The sequence below is a fragment of the Petaurus breviceps genome, unplaced genomic scaffold (assembly GCF_028583685.1).
Source record: "Petaurus breviceps papuanus isolate PSGF00001 unplaced genomic scaffold, PetGlider_PUasm1.0 184, whole genome shotgun sequence".
NCBI lineage: Eukaryota > Metazoa > Chordata > Mammalia > Diprotodontia > Petauridae > Petaurus > Petaurus breviceps.
The window spans coordinates 7,012,718-7,036,065 of NW_027185793.1; the positions used below are offsets into that span (position 1 = coordinate 7,012,718).

Genomic DNA, 23,348 nt, shown 5'->3' on the forward strand with positions numbered 1-23,348 from the left:
AGTGATTTTATCTTTTCTGAATCAATGCTCATATCTGGTACTAAATGATAATGATACTAAATGATAAATTCCTGATACTAAATGACTCATGTACTTGTTAGAAGCTTTGAAAAAAAACTGGCATGTGTCAACTGACAACTTCAGAAGAGTGTTTTCTAAAAAAAATTTAACACTTAAAGTCTTCCCTGTTTTATAGCATCTTCCCAAAGATAGTTGGATCATCCATGATCACCAACATTTTCATTACATTTCAACAACAACTTCATACATAAGGTGTTGAAAAATTCAGGTAATCCTGAGATGCCATGAGGCATGCACATAAAATGTGTAAAAATTCTCCTGGGCAATATATATATATATATATATATATATATATATATATATATATATATATTTATTTATATTGATATTTATACAATGTATTCTTCTCAACAACAAACAGAGAAAACACTATCTAGAAAATGATCACAGTCACCTTGGATTCTTGGGATGCAACATTGGTTCATTTTAGTTCTATTGTTAAAAGTATAGTAGTCAGTGCACTACCAGATCTTTTTTGTTTTTGGCTTTTCCTCTTTCCAATGTTGGGCTGTATGATGAGCATGTTTTCCCTAGAATTTTCTCCTCATTCCTTAGGTTGGACATTCTTAGCCTTTTGAAATGGGGCATAGTTTCAGTTATCTGGATCCCTCCCTTAGTAAGATCCACAAGGCAAAGAGTTTACACAGAAAAAATAGTTTCAGAAAGTCTTTAAGCATGTAAGCCTCTTTCCTTTTAGGTAATGCTGTAATATCTTGCTTCATTCTCTCATCTCATAAAAAGAAAATACATCCCTTTCCCCTCTGTGACTGGAGAGGATCCTGGAGGCCACATGTGATCTTCTAAGTCCTCAAATATGGCTGTTTGACTGAATCCAGACTTCACAAAACAAATCCCTTCATTAAGGGGGGATTTGTTCTGTGAAGTTTGGATTTAATCAAATGCCTGCACTTGAGGACCTGGAAGGCCACGTGTCACCTCTAGGCCACAGATTCCCCAACCCTGGCCTAAACTAACTGAATGACCATTTTGCTGATGTAATCACTTCTCATACTCAATTTATAGACAGGTAAATAGGCAACACAAAGTGCAGTAACTTGCTTAAGGTTATTTACATCAGGTCCCAAAACACCAAGATTAGTGTTTTTTCAACTGGTCGAACACTGACTTTCCTCATACACAAAAGAGAAAACCTTTATACATTTTTCCCTGACTGAGAAAGCAATCATGATCCATGGGATCAGAATGGATCATTCAAACCCACTCCATGAACAACTGTTCTGGGTAAAGCTGTATTACAATATCAAGTCTTTGTTTTACTGTGATTATTAGTACTGAACCCAATGTATATTTTAGGTACCTAGAAGTTGTTACATAATGTTTACATAAACACTAAAAATAAGTTTAGGGAAACTGAAGGAATGTTGTCCATTCCAAAGTGCTAAGATGAAACTGAACTAAAGGAAACTTTGATGACTGGAATAACGTGCAATATTCTATAATAAAGAAAATCATTTAACTGTAATATCATCTCTCTTGGGAATTGAATTTCATCTGCTTGAAGTATTTAAAGGTACTGTGGGAAATTTACCAATGTATTTCCTTCAGGAGACAATCCTATACTAAAGAGGGAATAGTTCCAGGAGAGATAATTTAAAAATTATTGGACTACCTGAAAGTCATGATCAAAGTAAGAAATTTTAAGACAAAACATTGCATTTATAGGGGGGCAGAGTCAAGATGGCGGAGCAGAAGCAGGACCTCCTAGTGGCTCTGGCTTCCACCTTCCCCAATCAATGTAAAAAGGGGGCACAGAACAAATTTTGGAGCTGCGGATCCCACAAAATGAAACAGAGAATCTAACCTCCCACTGAGGACAGTGCAGGAGGCTGGCAGAAATCTGACAGAACAGCACTCTGAAAGCCTAGCCCAGGCCTGCTTGAGTCAGAGATTTTACTTTCAGGGCGGGTCTGACCTGCTGCTGCCCGAGGGACTCTAGATCAGCAGCAGCTGTGGCCATTTCCAGGATTATCAACACACAGATGTGAAGGACAAATTGAGAGGTCAGTGCAGTCTCGAATTTGGGACTCAATAAGTTGAAGTACCTGAGCTTTTACGCCCAGGGCGAGAGGTCCCTGAGACTCCTGGCACATCCAGCCAGCATCACGTGGCAGTTTCAGTTTCTTGCCTGCAGATTGTACGGGAACCAAGCAACCAGTATGAGGGGGTAATCGCTCTTGCTTTAACCTGCTTAGTTCTGGATTGTAGTCTAGGTTACAGGTCCTGGGGTATGTGTCCTGCTTGCTTGCCAGAGCACAAGGAGGCCTTAGAAAGGGCACCCATCTAATACGTCCAGCAGCTGAGAAAACCCCAGAATTTGGGATGAAAGCCCTACTGTCTGGTTGCAGAGTCCAATTAGGGCAAAAAGCCCAGGGGAAAAGTGACTGAGGGGTGACATGACCAAGCAAAGGAAACAAAGCAAACAAAAGATTCCAACATTAGACTCATATTTTGGGGAAAAAATGGATCAAAGCATGGAACAGGAGGAAGACAGTGAAGTCAGAATTCCTGCACCAAAAGCTTTAAGGAAAATACGACCTGGTTACAGGCCACAGAGTACCTTAAAAAGCAGATAAGAGAAGTGGAGTAAAACTAGGAAAGAGAAATGGGAACCATGCAAGAAAATTACGAAATGAAGGTGAACAGCCTGACTGAGGAAAGTACCACCTTAAAAAACGGACTAAATCAAATGGCAAAAGAGGCTCAAAAAAGCAATGAGGAGAAGAATGCCTTAAAAGCCAAATTTGCCAGAAGGGAAAATAATCTCAAAAGCTCACTGAGGAGAATCATTGCTTCAGAATTATATTGGAGAAAATGGTAGCTAATGACTTTATGAGAAATTAAGATGCTGTTAAACAGATCCAATCAAATGAAAGCATAGAAGGCAAGGTGAAATAGCTCATGGGAAAAATCACTGACCTGGAAAACAGATCCAGGACAGATAATTTAAAAAATTTTGGACCACCTGAAAGTCATGATCAAAGTAAGAACCTAGTAATCATCCTCCAGGAAGTTCTCAAAGAAAACTGCCCTGATATTTTAGTACCAGAGGGAAAAATAGATGTTGAGAGAATCCACTGATCACATCTTGAAAAAGATCCCAAAAAGAAAACTCCTGGAATATTATAACCAGGTTCCAGAATTCCAAGATTAAGGAGAGAATATTATAATCAGCCAGGAAGAAACAATTTGAGTATTGTGGAAACCCAATCAGGATAACCCCGGATCTGGAAGCTTCTCCACTGAGGGATCTAAGAGCTAGCAATATGATATTCCAGAGGTCAACAAAGCTGGGATTATAACCCAGAATCACCTACCAAGCTAAACTGAGTATCATGTTTCAGGGTAAAATATGATCATTCAGTGGAATAGAGAACTTTCAGGCATTATTCATGAAAAAACTAGAGTTGAATAGAAAATTTGAAATCCAGATACAAGAAGCAAGAGAAGCTTGAGAAGGTAAACAGGGAAAATAAATCATAAGTAATTTATCAAAGTTGAACTATTAACATTATTATATGGAAAAAAATGTAATTTATGAAACTTTTTTCAGTATTAAAATAGTTGAAGGGAATAATAAAAGTATATATATATATATATATTTCTATATATGAGGGTATATGGGCATATGAATACATATTTGAATGCATGTATATATGTTTACTGGTATACATAGATAGAAGGCACAGGACTAATTTAACAGGAAGGGATGATACTTCAAAGGTGAAATTAAGAGCTAAGAGGAATATAATGAGAAGAGATGGGGAGAGGCAGCATGGGGTAATCTATCTCATATAGAAGAGGCAAGGGAAAATGGTTACAATGGAAGGAAAGAATAGGAAGGCAAAAGGTTATGGGACAACCTTATTCTTATTGAATTTGGCTTGGGGAGGGAATGAAATACACACTAAGTAGGGTATCTCACTTTATAGGATAATAGGGGCAGAAGGGGATGAGAGGAGTGATGATCGAAGGGAGGGTAGGCTGGGGGAAGAGAAAATTTGGAAACATCCACTTTTGAAAAGGCACAGGATCAAAGTAGAGAATAGAACAAGTTGGAGTTGGGATAGGAGAGAAGAAAATATAGTCATTCTTTTATAATATATCTACTATGTTATTGTTTTGCATTGGCTACACATATACAACCTCTCCTGACCTGCTTATCTTCCCAGTAAGGGTGGGTGACAAGGGAGGAAGGGAATGAATCTGTAATTCAAAGTTTTAAAATCAGATGTTTAAATAAATAAATAAATAAATGCTATTAATAATATTATTTAAATGTAATTGGGAAATAATGCATACAGGCACTTGGTCATAGAGATCCACCATGCCCAATGGAAAAGTCAAAAAGGGTATGGGAGAAAATATGTGAGAGAGCAGTTTGGAGGAGGGGATATCCTGTGGGACTGCTATTTTGGGCAGTAGGTAGCGGAAAAATGGGGAGAAAATTTGTAACTTAAAATCTGGGAAAAATGAATGATGTGAATTAGAAGTTAATAAAGCATTTGAAAAATGAGAAAAATAACATTGCATTTATAACTTTTGGACATCATTTTTTGTTAATTGTTATTAAACAGTAAATATATTTTCATAGTTACATACTTTTTAAAAAACCTACAACTCTTGGATATCTGTCTTCCTGCATGATCTGATATCTGATGACATCATCTCACATTTAAAAAAATGTCTTTGAATGTAAACTTGTCTGGTGACCAGGGCATTTAGAAGCTGCCTGAAGGATAATATCCCTTGGATTTTCCTGTCTTAAAATGTCCTTTCTTTCAGTACATGTATAGAGTTGATTCTCACAAGATTTATCTGATGGATCATTCCCTTTTTTATGCATTGCCTTTGAATATCTAACATGAATTATAATGACTTATAATCCCAAGTTTTATGTGATTAATTTACAAATGTACAACTCTTCTAACTTCACTAATTTTTGGGGAAAAAAGATCAATAAAAAAAGATAGCAACCCAAAGCAGATTTAATTGATTCCACTTTAAATATTATATGTAAAGGGATTCTGTTTGTAACACTATGTGGGATAAAGGCAATATATATTGCATAGACTGATGTACTGTGTAATAAGATCATGCATTACCAACTATAGATGCCTCTGACTGTGTTAGAGTAATAGGAAATTCCCCATGTGGTAAATTTTTATATACATGTGAAATATATGTATATATAATATACATATGTTTTATACACATATGATTTTCTCAAATGTTTATATATGTATGTATACATATATCTTCATGGACACATACATATATGTATTTTGTGAACACACACATGAAATAAACATAGTCACACACTCGTAAATTTATAGAACAAAGTAAAATACAACAATCAGCAGATTTTACCTGAATTTTCATTGTTCTATTAGGAACAAATTCAGTACACTTGCATGTACATGAATTGTTCTCTATATCTGAAATAAATCTGAGTCTTTTGCAATTGGCAACTAGGATAACAATGACTATTCTGCTCCCCCACCCTCCACCCCAGGAAGTAGAGCTAATGATTTATTTAATAATGTGTATAGCACTTCACTGCCTGAAGCACAATCAGTATCACTTTAACTCAAATAAAAGTTTTGTGCTTGAGAAAGAACTCCCATTTTTTTGCAGATTCCATGAGAAGTAAGAAATATCAAATTTACTATATATTTTTAAAAAGTAATATAGTGGCATAAAACATACTGAATTTGACTGAGACAACTAGTGTTCAAATCCTGTCTAATCTACTTACTAATCATATAACCTTGAGAAAATCACAACATATCAGAGTATTAGTTGTCTCATCTTTTTATAAAAAATGAATTTTATTAACCTTTTCCTACCCACCTCATGAGTTATGAAAAATCTTTACAAACCTAAAAATTTTATGTAAAGATACTCTCATTAGACTGTTTCTAGTGTTAAGTGATTGTTAAGAAACATCGTGAAAGAAATAAAAAATGGAATTTTAAAAATCCAGTTTTAGCATGTTTATATTTCCTCTTTTTTTGTATTTTTATTAATTCCCATATCTGGATCAAATATTTTTCATTTGAAGGAGGTAGAAGAGGGAAAATACTAGGCAACAGAATTTTCTACAAAGTGCATTAGATATCATAGCTACCTCTCTACCTTTTCTGTTCTGTGTAGCTGACCATAGAAACTGACTTTTGTTCAATAAATTAATTTTGGAGAGCTAAGAACCATATCAGCATTCCTGAGCTTTTCAGACTCATTGTTTCTTTGTTTTCTTCTGCTGCATTTGGAACAGTGCCCTGAAAACTTGACTGATTCATTTATTAAAATTAAACTCATTATAGACTGCCTACTTTGAAAAATAGAGTTCAACATCAAATGTTAAGTAATAATACGAATATAGGTTGTTCCTGATTTCTTTGAATTGTGACCAGAGATACTTAAAGGTAAATAATGAATATCTGTTAGCTGAGGTTCAATTAAGACATTTGATACCTAAAGAAAAAAATCAGCAGGAACTTGAATGAAGCAGTATTCACATTTCTGAAGAATGAAGTCAGTAGATTGCAAGTGACAGGTTCAATTACTAGTCTGTGGACCAATGACACATCTGGCTTAAACTCTGAGAAATGGGCATTGGAAAAAGGATGAATAACTCTTAAGCTTTAGAGAAAATATGTTACCACTCATGCAGAAAATTAGTAGTTACACTTTGAGCCATCAGTAATAATTATTCCAACAAAGATCTTAGGTTAATGTGAAACTGTTTGAAAGTATATCAAGCATTACACCTGTGTTCAATCAGTGGCCACATCCCTCAATATGATTGATACTGAGTGGTTTAGTTCAAATGTGACTTATTCAGTGATAAGCAAGATGGCTGACATCTGTTGCCAACATATTCCAAATCATTTTATTTCAAATTTAAATGTGGAATATGGAATAGAATATATTTCTATAAAACTAGGAGAGTTGAAATTTGTCTTTCCAGGATATTCATTCTTTATTTAAAATTTTTTAATTTATTTATTATTTTATTTCCCCCAGTTACACATAAAAACAATTTTAACTTTTTTTTTGCTTTTTGGAGGTCAGGACAATTGGGGTTAAGTAACTTGCCCAAGGTCACATGGCTAGTAAGTGTTAAGTGTCTGAGGTCAGATTTTAACTCAGGTCCTCCTGACTCCAGGGCTGGTGCTGTAGTTATTGTACCACCTAGCAGCTCTTTAACATTCATTTTTAAACTTGACTTCTGAATTCTCTCCCTTCCTTGTTCCCCACCCCTTCACTGAGAAGGCCAGCAATATCTTATATTGTGCATATGTTATCCATGTGTAGTAATGCAAAACATTTCCATATTTGTCGATTTGTGAAAGACAAAAAAAAAACATAAACCAAAAATCCCCTCAAGAAAAACAAAACAAAACAAAACAAAACAAAACAAAACACGTATGCTTCATTCTGTCTTCAGACACTGTCATTTCTTTCTCTGGGGATGGATAGCAAGTTTCATCAGAAGTCCTTCAGAATTATCTTAGATTGTTGTATTGCTGAGTATAGCTAAGTAATTCACCTCTGATTATCTTACAATATTGATGTAACTTTGTACACAATAAATTTCACTTTACATTAACTTATGTTTAATTTTCTGAAAGCATAGAATGTTCTTTCTGATGATTGTTTTTTCTATCTTATCAACTAATAAAATTGCTCTTATATAATAATCATAAGAGAGATAAGATCCAAACACATTAATAATAATGCAGAATAATCTGGCAAATTGTATTCTTTATTTTTAAATATATACTTTAAATCAGAATTTAAATCCATGATAACTTCAAAGTGTATAATTGATAGATCAAAGGTAAAAAAAAAAAATCGTCATCAATGTTTATTCTTGAGTACTTTCATTTCCATGTATTCCAACTGGTAGGAAAATTCCTGGGAGTGTGTGCCAATCTTGCTAAATTATGAGTTAGCAAATATCTTACTATCCATTTATTTTTTAAACATGGATCTGATAAGGTACTGGAAATTGCCCATTAAAAAGATATAATAGAACAATGAGATGGAGTATTGTGCAAATTTAGTGTTCAGAGTTTTGAATCAAGATGATCAGGGTTCAAATTCTGCCCATGACATTAATAAGCAATGTGGTCATGTTAACTTTTTAGTGACCCAGAAAACTCGCAGATAGTACTTTCCCATTTGTGACTGTGTTTGGGCAGGGGAGGTGTTCTATGCTGGTGTTCCCCTACAAAGATGAAGTCATATTTATATTTTCTCCTTCATGGTTTGTGGATCTGATTAAGAACTGGAAAAAAAAATCAAAACAAAACACAGAGATAAAAGTATTCCAAATTAAATCCAATGGCCTCAATGGCCAGGAAAATATACTAATTAAGTATCTTAAGAAAGTAATTTTATTATATACTGGCATCAAAATTAGATGTCTTTTGGATATCCCTTCTTTAACTAGGTTTTAATTTTGGCAGTTGCGCATAAAAAGTTAATTTTATTACAGTTTTTTTAGTACTAGAAGCAATTAATGAAGAAACAATCAACAAAAACATGTTGTCTTCTTAAATCTCAGTTTGGAAAAACAATATGCTTTCCTGGAACACAGAATGAAGTAAATGTTTCTCAAGATATTAGTATAGGAAAGCACTTGTTTGCTGTTTGAAACTGTCATCAACTGGCACTATTCAGTTGAGCGTGATGATCTACATGGATCTCTTTTTTGATCCATGGAACCAATGTTCATATGGTAGTTAATGTGGCCCTTGTTAAAGAGGAGGATGCTAACAGGTCTGTAGAGGTGGAGGAACTGCAAAGGTCAATATGGTTCTTATGTTAATTGAGATGCCAGGCATCATAACACCAATGCAAAGCTTTCTTTTATTCATGAAATAAAGAAAATTTTACACTTCAGCTACCTACATGGCAGGGGTTACTCTTCCATCACTATCCTCTTTTTTTGTCATTTGTATGCTCACAGTACAGGGATACCCTAAAGGGCCATCTCAAACCCAAATAATGTGCAAATCCGGGCTATGTCTAACCACATATTCTATTATATTTTCCCACTTTAACGGAAGGTAATTCATTGAGTGAAAGAAAGTATGCCCTAATGTTAGGATAAGAGAAGAAATGTAATCCCATACACAACTCAGTTGATGTTGTCAAAAGGAAATAGCATGTAATCACAATGTGCTAAAACTAAATATAATAGAAGGATCTATGTCCTGATCTCTTATAAGGTGAGAAAACACCTAAAATTGAGTGAAAAAATAGAACATGATTGGATTACTAAACAAATTAGTCACATACCTAGGGGCCTTACTTAGCTAAGTCACAAAGTAATTCTAGCAGTTAAATTTTGAGGATTTGAAACTTGGTTGCATTGAAAGTGAGGAGCTGCATGTGGAGAATAATGCTTAGAAGGGAGAGAATACTCTCCCCCCACATTTACATATTTGTACTTTAAAAGGATCTTCTAGATGAATGAATTACTGCAATCAGCAGAGAGTGGAGGCACATTCTAAAGATGCACACACACTGACACAAGCACATACACACACAGAGTTAAATGAGAGAAAAAGCAGCTTCAAGGCATAAGACTCCTAGCAGAGAAGACCAGAGTTCGGTGATGACTAACCTTTGGAATGCACCTGGGTTGCTCGAACAACACAAATTCTATACACAAGGAGATTTGTGTGAGGAATCTATAAATAGAGAAAGGACTTCCAGGTGCTACTATAGAACCAGGAACTTTGAGTTGCTTTTGACATATTTGAAGCCTACATATAATACACTGCTTCTTAAATTCAAACCCAGCCTTCTCATGTATATATTGGACAGTGTGACCAAGGCATATCGGTGAAGGTAATTTTGCACTTCTTCTTACTACATGATTTTAATAACTAATATGACCTAATTGTGTCTACTAGTTGATTATTAATTGTAAGGACACAAGTGGGGGTTCATGGGCTACAGTGTTAAATAGAGTACAGATTCAGAGTATACAGAGCCTGAGATTGTGGCCACCCTGGGTGGAGTGGGAGTGGGGGCTGGTTAGGGACACAATCTGTCTGTGCAAGTGTAAATTGAGGTAGTGTGTGTGTATGTGCACCCACACATGCATGGAGCAATAATCTCAAAATGGTATAGGTAATCTAGGGTCGTGACACTTAGTAGCACATATTTTTAAGGTTGTATGTGTTCTTTGAACAATTCACAATCTATATTTTGGGAATGTTATCTATTATGTGCCCTCTTTTTAAGAAGAAGGCAGGGGTTCAAACATAAATTGACCCTTAATTTCCTTCTTGGACTTATGTGCTTAAGTCTCAAATGAAGACATTGAGAAGACCTTTGGAGAGATATGCACATGCTAAGTCCCCCCACCAAAAAAAAAAGTGGATGATAACGCAGGATGAATCTGCTATGCTATGACATGTCTTTGAAAGAGATGGCAAAATGCGTTGCTCAGATCTATAAACTGAGAGGTTTCCTCCTTCTCAAAATAGATTATTATCTCAAGGTTATCAATCAGCCAAATAATCTTGGAGACATTCCATTTACTAAGACAAATAGAAACTTTTTTCAGTCCTCTTTACAAAGTTTCAATGGACATGTCTAAACTCTATACAGAAGGAAGCTAAACTCCTGATAACATCAAATTGAGCAATTCCTTTTACATATACGTAAGGGATTGGGGAGTGGATAGTTTGGGGCGGCAAGAACTTTCTCCTTTACACATAAGGAAATCTTATTTTCTTCCATGACAAAACAGATTTTCTACTAATGATTTAAATAGAATATGACTTTCACTAGTATTTCATTTATTGTACTTAAGCAATCAAACTGAAGGACATGGAGTTAGTTGACTTATTTAACAATGGCAGTAAATAACCCAGGGAGTCAATAATGCCACAAACAAAAATATTAAAATTTCTCATATCACAGAAAGTGTAATAAAATGCCCTAATGAGCCATTTGTTCACAAATATTAATGTCCTTCCTTGAGTTATACTAAATATTGTTTTAATGCCACATATTCTTCCTATACCCCAAAGAAGAGATGAAATTCCTAAGTGCCCTCTTGCTCTACAACTTTAGTAAATCAAATATACAGTGTTCTTCATAACTACCCAATTGAGACAGAGGGAATATATTGTATTGAAGCAAGTCTTATAAATTGCAAATTAGAAAGAAATCATACCAAAAAAATAAATGATTGAAGTTTATTGATAACTTTGTTACTCCCCATCTCAAAAAACTCTTAATTTTCAATTTAATCTGGGGTACAATACACCCCTGCATTTTTATTTTCTCCTTTTGTAGATAGCTACATTAGTAAAAGAAATGAAATTTCTAAATGAAACAAAATATTAGACTTTGGCTGTGCCTACTTGAAGTTACCAGACTGAAATGTGATGAAAAATTCTATTTTGACCCATTCTGTACTGCCTTTGTGTATAAGGAGGTTCCAATACTAACTGGAATTTTTACAAAACTGAGAAATCTTTTCAGTTCAAACAGACATTTTGAAGTAGAAGTCATTATTCATGTCACTCATGGACCAACAAAAGTTTCAATTCATGCAAAGCCCATATAAAAGGGGACAGTTAATTGGATTTCATAAGTATTCCCTGTAGAAAACAGCCTTTGAAAGCTTAAGGGTACCTCTATAACTGAAATGTATTTCTTTAGTTTATAAAGCCATTTGTTTTATTTAAATATTTTAAAAATAGCTAAAATCTATTACTCATATCCTTACTAATTTAAGCAGGGTGTACTGAAACAAATTATTCTCTTGATGACTCAGAGCCATCATGAATATAAATGATAGATTGCAGCACAGACAACTGAAATGGGTAAAGTTTTTACTTTAAAGAATGCCAAACTACTCAGCTCTGATACCATGTCAACTTACTGGTCCACCATGGACAATTTCTTCTGTTTATTTTATATAGTACATATATGTATATATGCAATGCATCTATATATGGCTTAATCTCTACTTCTTGTATGTAACAAGGACATATATTTTGACTCTGTGTACATATTAAACATTTATAATCTCTTTATTTCTCTGTCTCACTTTTACACACACACACAAACACATGAGGTAAATAAAGGGAGGTAAATAAGAAAGTTAATTGAACACAGTATCCACTTAAATGTTTCTACAATTAGATTTTGTTTCCGATACATACATATGGGCACACACAAAAACACACAAACACATGAGAGAGACAGATTCTAAGAGAGACAGAGATGTATCTATTCTACCTATTCTCAAAGCAATGTGAAAGCCTATAGAACCCATCCCCAATATCCACAAACCTTTCTGTCTGCTTTACATACAGAACTGCTTTTGAAAAAATGATTCACAGTGATTTTTATTTCTTTGATTTTCCAATCATTATTCCATCTGATATTTTCTTTTCAAAATTCATTTTTAGATTTTTTTTCAGGGATTAAACAGAAGTTTAATTAATTTCAGAGTGAGGAAAACACTTGCAAGCATAAGCCATCCATCCTGCCCTCCCAAGGAGGGTTTAACATGCTGAGGTAAAGGAGGGTCTTACACACATAAAAAAAAAAAAAAACACAAGTAGATTTCACCATGACACAACCATTCTTAGCATTTCCCACAACAGGTTCGGACATGTACAATGCAGATTTTCCTGGGTCCTGTAGGAACAGTTCTTCAGTTGATTGCCTCAAGTCTTGAGGGTCATTGAGCCTTGTCATTATTCAGTGTGGTACAGAACCAGAGTTAGTGTGGCAGGGACAGGAGTGCAGTTAGTTACAAGAAAAAGGAATTGTGAGTGTGTCAACAGATGTGATGGATGGCTCTTAAGTCCCTGGGAAAGAAGGGAATCTCCAACAAATCTAAACAGTTATTGATTAATATGAAAATCATAAATCCCTCAGTGAATACCTGGTGTTGGTCAAACAAATACACTTTGCCAGAGGGTGAGGTCATTCACCGAGCAAAGGTTTGTTGTCATGCCAAGCTTATGGCACAATCTGCTTGCTCGACCTTAGCTCTGGAAAACAGTGTGTCTCTTGATATTTTGACACCTCCCCCCCAAAAAAAGAGAACAACTATATTATGGTGAATTATTACAATTTTATACTTATTTTATTTTAATTAATACAAAATATAGGAGAGGTGATGTGATCTAGTGTTGAGAAAACAAATCTTGGAATTAGGAAGACTGGGGATTATTTAATCCTCTCTCTGACTCATACCAGATGCATGACCATGAGAAAATCACTGTTTCTCAGAGTTCCAGGCAACTCTGAGGTTAAGTTACTGATATGCTAAAGATATTCATTAGTAGAAATACTTCCCTACACCAAAGAATTGCCCATCTGGATTCTTTCCACCCCTAAAGAATAAAGCAAAAGCACCAATTTCAGTAGTGCAAGGACTCAGATTGCTTCACTGTGGGCCTTGTCTCCTTTCATGAACATGAAATTCTCTCTCTACCTGAATTCAATCTTTATGAATTGCTGTGGTTTTGAAAGCAGTCAAAAGTCTGAGAATCAAGACGGGTTGATTCATAAACAACAGATAATCCAGTGTTAGTTTCTCTTATTAAAAAAAAATAAAACTTTGATTTCCATATTCTTTCCTTCTTCCCTCCACACCCACCCACACTGAGAAGACAAGCAACTCAATATAGGTTGTACATGTGTAGATAAGCAAAATATTTCCATAGTATTTATATTGTGAGATACTAACTATATTTCCCTCCATTCTATTCCACCCCCCGCCCCCACACTTATTCTATTTTCTACTTTGATTCTATTCCATTTTTTTTAAGCAATTGGGGTTAGGTAACTTGCTCAAACGGCCAGTTATTTCTGTGTGTGGTGCTGAGTATCTGAGCCCGGGATTCGATCTCCAGGTCATTCCGACACTGGAGCCAGTGCTCTTACTTGCTGAGCCACCTGGCCACCCCTAAGCAATTGGGGTTAAGTAACTTGCTCAAGGTTACACGGCCAGATGTTTCTGGGTGGTGCTAAGTGTCTGAGCCTGGGATTCGATCTCCAGGTCATTCCGACACTGGAGCCTGTGCTCTTACTTGCTGAGCCACCTGGCCACCCCTAAGCAATTGGGGTTAAGTAACTTGCTCAAGGTTACACGGCCAGATGTTTCTGGGTGGTGCTAAGTGTCTGAGCCCGGGATTTGATCTCCAGGTCATTCCGACACTGGAGCCTGTGCTCTTACTTGGTGTGCTACCTGGCCACCCCTATTCCATTGCTTTTCATACATGCGTGCTTCTACCTTCTCCCCAAATCTGCCCTCCCTTCTATCATCCCCACCTTTATCTCTCTCCCCCCTACTTTCCTGTAGGATAAGACACACAGTTGAGTGTGTATGTTATTACCCCCTTAAGACAATTTCAATGACAGAAAGGTTGACCCATTACCTTATACTTTCCTGCTCTCCCCCTCCATTGTAACCATTCTCTCTTGCCTCTTTTATATGAGATAATTTACCCTATTCTATCTCTCCCTTTCCCCTTATCCCAATATCCATCTCTCACCTCTTAATTTTATTTTTTAGATATCATCCCTTCATATTCAACACATCTTTTGCCTTCTGTGAATATATACATGTGCACACATACACACACATTCACATATATAATTATACATGCATATATTCTCCTATACATACATATGAATATATGTATACATACCATATATATTCATATACATATACACATGTAATCCCCTCAACTGTACTCAAACTGAGAAAAGTATCATGAGTTATAATTATTGCTTTTCCATGTAGGAATATAAATATTTCAACATAAGTTCCTTATGATTTCTTTTTCCTATTTACCTTCTCATGCTTCCCTTACTTCTTGTATTTGAAAGTCAAATTTTCTATTCTGCTCTTGTTTTTTCATTAAGAATGCTTGATAGTTCTCTACTTCACTGAATGACCATATTTTTTCCCTGAAACATTAAACTTAATTTTGCTGGGTAGGTAATTCTTGGTTTAATCCTAGTTCCTTTGACCTCTAGAATTTCATAGTCCAAGTCCTTCAATCCCTTAATGTGGAAGCTGTAAGATCTTGTTTTATCGTGATTATGTTTCCAAAATACTTAAATTGTATCTTCCTGACTGCTTGTAAGATTTACTCCTTCATTTAGAAACTCTTAAATTTGGCTATTACATTTTTAGAAGTTTTTTTTTCTATTAGGATATTTTTCAAGAGGTGATTAGTGAATTTTTTCAGTTCATATTTAGTCCTATAGTTCTAGATTATCCAGGTAATAGTCCTTGAGAATTGCTTAAAGGATAATATCTAGGCTATTTTTTGTTCTTGATTTTCAGGTGTTCCAATAATTTTTAAATTATCTCTCCTGGATCTATTTTCAAGATCAGTGGTTTTTCCAATGAAATATTTCACATTGCCTTCTATTTTTCATTTGTTTGGATGTGTTTTATAATATCTTGATTTATTACAAAGTCATTAGCTTGCATTTGCTCCTATCTAAATGTGAAGGAATTATTCTCTTCAATGAGTTTTGAAATTCCTTTTCCACCAGGTCAATTCAGTTTTTTAGGGCGTTATTCTTCTCACTGGTTTTTTGGACTTCTTTTTTCCATTTGAATTAGTATATTTTTAAGGTGGTATTTTTTCAGTCTGGTTGCTGACTCACTTTTGAAGATTTTCTTGCATCATTCTCATTTCTGTTCCCAATTTTTTCTCCACTTCTCTTACCTTATTCTCAAACTCCTTCTTGAGCTCTTCCATGGCCTGTGACTGATTCATATTTTACTTGGAAGGTTTGGATATAGGAATTTTGATTTTGTTGTCTTCTTCTTGTTCCAAATTTTTATACCCTTTGTCCTCAAAAAATTATTCTATACTCTGATTGCGCCTTATTTTTTTATGTTTGTTCATCTTTCCAGCCAATTCCTTGAGTTTTGAGCTCTTTGACATGGTAGAACTCTGCTTCCATACTGGAGAGAGCTGTGTCTCAAATTGCTAGGGTTTGAGCAGCTGCTCCCTAGGCTACTGTCATAGGTAAAAGGAGGGTGCCCTCTCTACAGCTACCACAAGCTCTGGCACACTGATGTTCCTCAACCCAGGACGACCACTGACCACTGAGGCCCTATTCCAAGCATGTCAAAGAAGGAACATTTGCCCTCTGAATTGTCACATGGTGTCCCTACAATCTGTTGGCCAGGAGCTCTGGAGGCAGTCATATGGCAGCAGCTGCAGCAGCTGTGCTATTGTCCACCTCTTGCCCAGGGGGAAGTGGCTTGAACACACTCTACTCTCACCCTGGATCAGAAGGACTCCCAGCTGACCTTTTTAATTTCTCTTTGGGGTTTGTGAGTTGAGAAGTTTGGAAAATGTCACAGCGGCCAGTGACTCATGTGCCTGAATTTTGCTCTTGCTGATCTTGGCTGCTAGTTGGGGGCCACCTTGGGTCTGGACAGGTGCAGCTCAGGCAGGGCTATGCTCAGCTCTTAGATCTATGTAATAGACGATTCCTGTTGTCCTGCAGTCTGCCTGCAATGGGAGATTTGTACCTCTGTAACTTTGTGGCTTCTGCACCTATAAAATGTGTTTAGATTCATTTTTTAAAGGTATTGGAGGTGCTCTGTCCCTATTATTTGAATATTTTTTTAGGAAGTGGAGATGGTGAGTGGAAATTTGCTGTATTTCTTCTAACTGTGCTATCTTGGCTCTCTATTATATCTTTGTCCAGATGACAATGTTTCAAATTTTCAAAGAATTTTATTATGTATGCATTCTTCCCGACTAAACATTCTAGCTCCATCAAGAAACCATAGTCTAGAATGAATACAGCATTCTACTTTATCCTCTTTAGAACATCTTATAATATAGATTTTAAAATCATATAAAATTATTATTGAAATAGGTGGCTACTAAATTAACTCCTAATAGCTTTGTCTTTCAGGGACCTTTATAATTGACTTCCATATTTATAGATATTAACTGGGCAGTTGTGTTTGCCAGAAGTCTGACCATTATAATTAGGACTCTACTCTTCTAATTTAAGATTTTGACTAAAACAAGAAAATATGTCATGCTTATCAATAATAAGAATTTAAAATCATGTACCAAATTCCTCATTTTATTTATTTTTTGGAGTGATTAATTTTTTTTCATAAGTTTCATGGCCTTACATTTTGACCAATTTGAATTACTTTTTTTAATTTTTAATTAATTTAATTTTTTCCTTTTAGTTTACAGGATTCAATTCCACAATTCCTTGAGATGCACATTTTACTCCCCTCTCTCCCCACCCCACCCCCCATGGCGGCATATATTCAAGTATATGATCTGTAAATACATTCACATTATACATTAGTCAGGTTATAAAGATGGTACGTATCAGATGGAATGAAAAATGGTAAAGAAGACATAAAACCAAACAAGAGAAGGAAAAAGGTCAGGCATTTTGCTTCCACATGGATATAAGTTCAGTTCATTCTAGTTCTTTCTCTGGATGCACACATTTCTCTCCATCATGAGTCTTTTGGGATTGACTTAAATCACTGCATTGCTGAGAAGAGTCCAGTCTCTCAAAGTTGGTCATTATAAATATGTTGTGTCTGTAATTGTGTTTAAATTTCTACTCTTCCCACTCAGCATCAGTTTGTATAAGCAAAGTAAATATGAAGACCATCTGCTCCTCATTTCTTATAGCACAATAGTATTTCATAACCCACATGTACTACAAATTTTTCAGCCATTCCCCAATTTATGGGCACCCCCTTAATTTCCAATTCTTTGCCACCACAAAAAGAGCTGCTGTAAACATTATTGTACATATGGTTCTTCCTCCCACTTCTATGGTCTCTTTGGGATATAACTCTAGGAGTGGTATTGCTGGATCAAAGGGTTAGAAAGTATTTATAGCCCTTTGGGCATAATTCCAGATTGCTCTTCAAAAAGTCTGGATCAGTTCACAACTCCATCAGCAATGCATTAGTGTTCCACTTTTCCCACATCCTCTCCAGCATTGTTATTTCCCTGTTTTGTCATCTTAGCCAATCTGACCAGTGAGATGTAGTACCTCAGAGTTGTTTTGATTTGCATTTCTCTAATCAATAGTGATTTAGAGCATTTCTTCATTTGCTTATAGATATCTTTAATTTCTTTGTTTGAAAAGTGCCTGTTCATATCCTTTGACCATTTATAAATTGGGAAATGACTTGTATTCTTAAGAATTTAACTCAATTTTCTTTATATTTTAGAAATGAGTCCTTTGCCAGAGACACAGGTTGTAAAGATTCGTTCCCAATTTCCCACCTCCATCTTAACCTTGGTTAAATTGGTTTTGCTTGTACAGAAGCTTTTCAATTTCATGTAGTGAAAATTATCCATTTTACATTTTTGATGTTCTCTAATTCTTGTTGAATCATGAAGTCTTCCCCCTCCATAAGTATGACAGGTAAACTACACTTTGTTTTACCAGACTGTTTGCAATATCAACATTTATACCTAGATCATGAACCCATTTAGACTTGATTTTGGTATATGGTGTTAGATAATGGTCTATGTCCAGTTTCTGCCATACTATATTTCAGTTTTCCCAGCAATTTTTGTCAAATAGTGAATTCTTATCCCCAAAACCAGGGTCTGGGGGTTTATCAAACAATACATTACTATAGTCATTGACTTCTGAATCTTGTGGACCTAATCTATTTCATTGATCCACTCCTCTATTCCTCAATCAGTGTCAGATAGTTTTGATGATTGCTGCTTTATAATACAGATTGAAATCGGGTATAGCAAGTCCACCTTAACTAGCATTTGTTTTCATTAATTCCCTTGATAATCTGGACCTTTTGTTCTTCCAAATAAATTTTGCTACTTTTTTTAGCTTTATAAAATACTTTTTTTGTAAATTAATTAGTATAGCACTAAATATATAATTTAATTAAGGTAAAATTGTCATTTTTATTATATTAGCTTGACCCAGGCATGAGCAATTGATATTTTTCCAATTAGCAAGATCTTATTTTACTTGTGGGAAAAGTGTTTTGTAGTTGTGGTCATATAGGTCCTGGGTTTGTTTTGGCAGGTAGATTCCCAAATATTTTATAATGTCTACAGTAACTTTAAATGGGATTTCTCTTTCTATCTCTTGCTGTTGAATTTCATTGGAAATATATGGGAATGCTGAGGATTTGTGTGCATTTATTTTATATCCTGCAATTTTGCCAAATTCATTTATTGTCTCAAGCAGTTTTTTACTTGATTCTCTAGGATTCTCTATGTATAACATCATGTCATCTGCAAAGAGTGATAGCTTGGTCTCTTCTTTGCCTAATTTGATTTCTTTGATTTCTTTTTCTTCTCTAATTGCTACTGCTAACATTTCTAGAACCAGATTGAATAAGAGGGGTGATAGTGAACACCCTTGTTTCACCCCTGATCTTGTGGGAAATGCTTCTAGCTTCTCCCCATTACATATAATACTTGCACATGGGTTTAAATAGATTATACCTTTTATTTTAAGAAAGGCTCCATTTATTCCCATACTTTCTAATGTTTTTAATAGGAATGGATGTTGTATTTTGTCAAAAGCCTTTTATGCATCTATTGAGATGATCATGTGGTTTCTGCTAGTTTTTTTGTTGATATAATTTATTATACTAATGGTTTTCCTAATATTAAACCATCCTTGCAATGCCTGAAATAAATCCAACCACATCAAAATGTATTATTCTTGAGATAAGTTGCTGTAGTCCTTTCAGGAGTATCATATTTAGAACATTTGCATCTATATTGATAAGGGAGATTGGTGTATAATTTTCTTTTTCTGTTTTATCTCTTCCTGATTTAGGTATCAGTTCCATATTTGTGTCATAAAAAGAATTTGGTAGGACACCTTCTTCACTAATTTTCCCAAATATTTTTTAGAGTATTGGCATCAATTGTTCTTTAAAGGTTTGATATAATTCACTAGTGAATCCATCTGGCCCCGGAGATTTTTACCTAGGGAGTTGAATCATGGCTTGTTAAATTTCTTTTTCCTAGATGGGGTTATTTAAGTAATTTACTTCCTCTTCACTTAATCTGGGCAACTTGTATTTTTGTAAATATTCATCCATTTCCCTAAGCTTCTCAAATTTATGTGCATACAATAGGGAAATATAATTCCTTATTATTGTTTTGATTTCCTCTTCATTGGAGGTAGATTCACCCTGTTCATTTTTGATACTCATAATTTGGTTTTCTTCTTTCTTTTTTTTTTATCATATTGACTAAGGGTCTATCAATTTTTTTTTTTGTTTTTTTCATAAAACCAGCTCTTAGCTTTATTTATTAATTCAATAGTTTTCTTCATTTCAATTTTATTAATCTATTCTTTGGTTTTCAATATTTCTAATTTAGTATTTAATTGGAGATTTTGAATTTGTTCTTTTTCTAGGTTTTGCAATTGCATGCCCAATTTGATGACCTCCCTTTTCTCTAATTTAATCATGTATGCATTCAGGGATATGAAACTTCCCCTAAGAACTGCCTTTAATGCATCCCACAAATTTTGGTATGTTGTCTCATTATTATCATTCTCTTGAATGAAATTACTGATTGTTTCTATAATTTCTTGTTTTACCCATTCATTTTTTAGGATTAAATTGTTTAACTTCCAATTAGTTTTTGGTCTATCTTTCCATGGCCCTTTATTGTATATAATTTTTATTGCATCATGATCTGAGAAGGATGCATTTAATATTTCTGTCTTACTGCATAGAATTGTGAAGTTTTTTATGCCCTAGAACATGGTCAGTTTTTGAGTATGTGCCATAAACTGCTGAGAAGAAAGTATATTCCTTTTTATCCCCATTCAGTTTTCTCCAGAGATCTATCATACCTATCCTCTCTAAAATTCTGTTCACCTCCTTAACTTCTTTCTTGTTTATTTTGAGGTTAGATTTATCAAGTTCAGATAGGGGGAGATTAAGGTCTCCCACTAGTATAGTTTTGCTATCTATTTCTTCCTCTCATTCCTTTACCTTCTCCTCTAGGAATTTGGATGCTATGTCACTTGGTGCATATATTTTGAATAGTGATATTGCTTCATTCTCGATGGTGCCTTTTAACAGGATATAGTTTCCTTCCTTATCTCTTTTAATTAGGTCCATTTTTGCTTTTACTTTATCTAAGATAAGGATTGCTACCCATGCTTTTTTTTTACTTTATCTGAGGCATGATATATTTTACTCCAGCCTTTTACCTTTACCCTGTGTGTATCCCTCTGTTTCAGAAGTGTTTCTTGTAAACAGTATATTGTAGGATTATTATTTCTAATATATTCTGTTATCTGTCTCCATTTTATGGGAGAGTTCATTTCATTCACATTTACAGTTATGTTTGTTATCTGTTTCTTTCTCTCCATCCTATTCCCTCCCCTGTTAAAGTTCATAGATTTTCCCCCTTCTCCCTTCTCCCCCTTTAATAGTTTTCCTTTTGACCACTGCCTCCCTCAGTATTCCCTTATTAGCTCCACTCCCTTTACCTCACCTTTCCCCTTACTTCTTCCATCCCTACTAACACCCCCCTCCTTTTGTAGCCCTTTCCCCCTCCTACTACCTTTAGGATATTTTTATACTTAATGAAGTATGTTATTTCTTTTTCATACCAAGTGTGACAGGAACAAATCTCATGCAAAGCTCCTCTCCCTACCCTCTTTCCCTCTGAAATGATACTTTTTGTTTTTCTTCTCCAGTGAGTCTTATGCTTAACTGCTTGTTATTCCCTCCTTGCACCAGAACCAATGAGGAAAAAGCTCATATTTTTTCCCTTCTCCTTCCCTTCTTTTCCTCTGCTATGCAGGTTTTCTCCCTCTTTGTGTGGCATAATTTACCTTTTTCCACTCATTCATTCCCTTTCTTCTCTTTCAGTCCCTTTGTAGCCCTTAATAAGAATTTTTTTAATCATCATTTTGTGTATTTTATACTCATGCCCTCTACTTGTCTATAACCCCTTTGCTCTTATCAAATAGCATGTTGTGTGTGTGTGTGTTTTCCTTGTTTACCTTTCTACGTCACTGGTGAATCTCATAATTGGAGGTTGAATTTTCCATTGAGTTCTGGCCTTTTTTATCAAGAAGGTCTGGAACTCTGTTATATCATTGAATGACCATCTCTTTGCTTGGAAGAATATGCTCAGTCTCGCTGGGTATATGATCCTTGGTTGTAATCCAAGCTCTTTTTCCTTTCAGAAAATTGTATTCCATTGCCTCCAATCTTTCAGTGTAGAGGCTGCCAAATCCTGTGCTATACTCCCTGTGGACCCTCAATATTTGAATTGTTTCTTTCTGGCCACTTGAAGTATTTTCTCTTTTATCTGGTAGCTATGGAGTTTAACCACAACATTTCCAGGATTTTTCACTTTGGGATCTCTTTCAGCAGGTGTCTGGTGGATTCTCTCGATTTCTATTTTACCCTCAGGTTCTAGTATCTCAGGATAGTTTTCCCTAAGGAGTTCTTGGAGAATGTTGTCCAGGCTCATTTTCTCATCATGATTTTCTGGTAAGCCTATGATTCTCAGATTATCTCTCCTGGATCTGTTTTCCAGGTCAGTTATTTTTTCTTGAAGGTATTTTACCTCTTTTTCTAATTTTTATTCTTTTTGCTTTTTTTTTTTTTTGACTAGTTCTTGGTTTCTCATAGAGTTATTTGTTTCAATTTGGATGCTTCTAGTTTTTAGCAAATCATTTTTTCTTGGTTAATTTTTGGAGCTCCTTTTTTATATCATACACTTTTTTTTAAAGAGATGTTTTTATAATTTTGCAATTTTGGTTTTGAGAGAATTATTCATTTTTTCTTCTGTCTGTCTCATTTTGTTTTCAAATTTCCTTTTGATCTCATCTAAGAGAGACTTCGGTGCTTGGGACCCATTTCCCATTTCCTGAAACCACAGTTGCAGCTGTGGGTGTAGAGTCCACATTGTCTCCCTCTGAGTTTGGTTCCTCTCTCTGAGGATAGTAGGACTCCAGAGTCTTTGTAGTCTGCTTTCTACCCATTTTGAGACAGGTCCTAGCCACACCCTTCCTCTAGGGATCCCAAGCCTTTTCTGTAGAGGGTTTTGCCCTGGGGCAAGAGTTACTATATTTTCAGGGTCAGAGGTGGGGTTTCAAGCAGGTGAGATTCATTCTGTCATCCTGGTCTATGGAGGTCCTGATAGGGTTTTTTTCTTTCTTTCTTTCTTTCTTTCTTTCTTTCTTTCTTTCTTTCT

General features: G+C 35.2%; 1 long non-coding RNA gene across 1 annotated transcript in view; it reads left to right on the forward strand.

Annotated features, from left to right (window-relative positions):
• The first annotated feature begins 9,744 nt into the window (after positions 1 to 9,744).
• Positions 9,745 to 23,348, forward strand: part of LOC138161259 (uncharacterized) — a 37,980-nt gene continuing 24,376 nt past the window's right edge. The window contains exon 1 of the long non-coding RNA XR_011168315.1: positions 9,745 to 9,966. This is a non-coding gene — a long non-coding RNA (uncharacterized lncRNA). The remainder of the gene's footprint in view (positions 9,967 to 23,348) is intronic.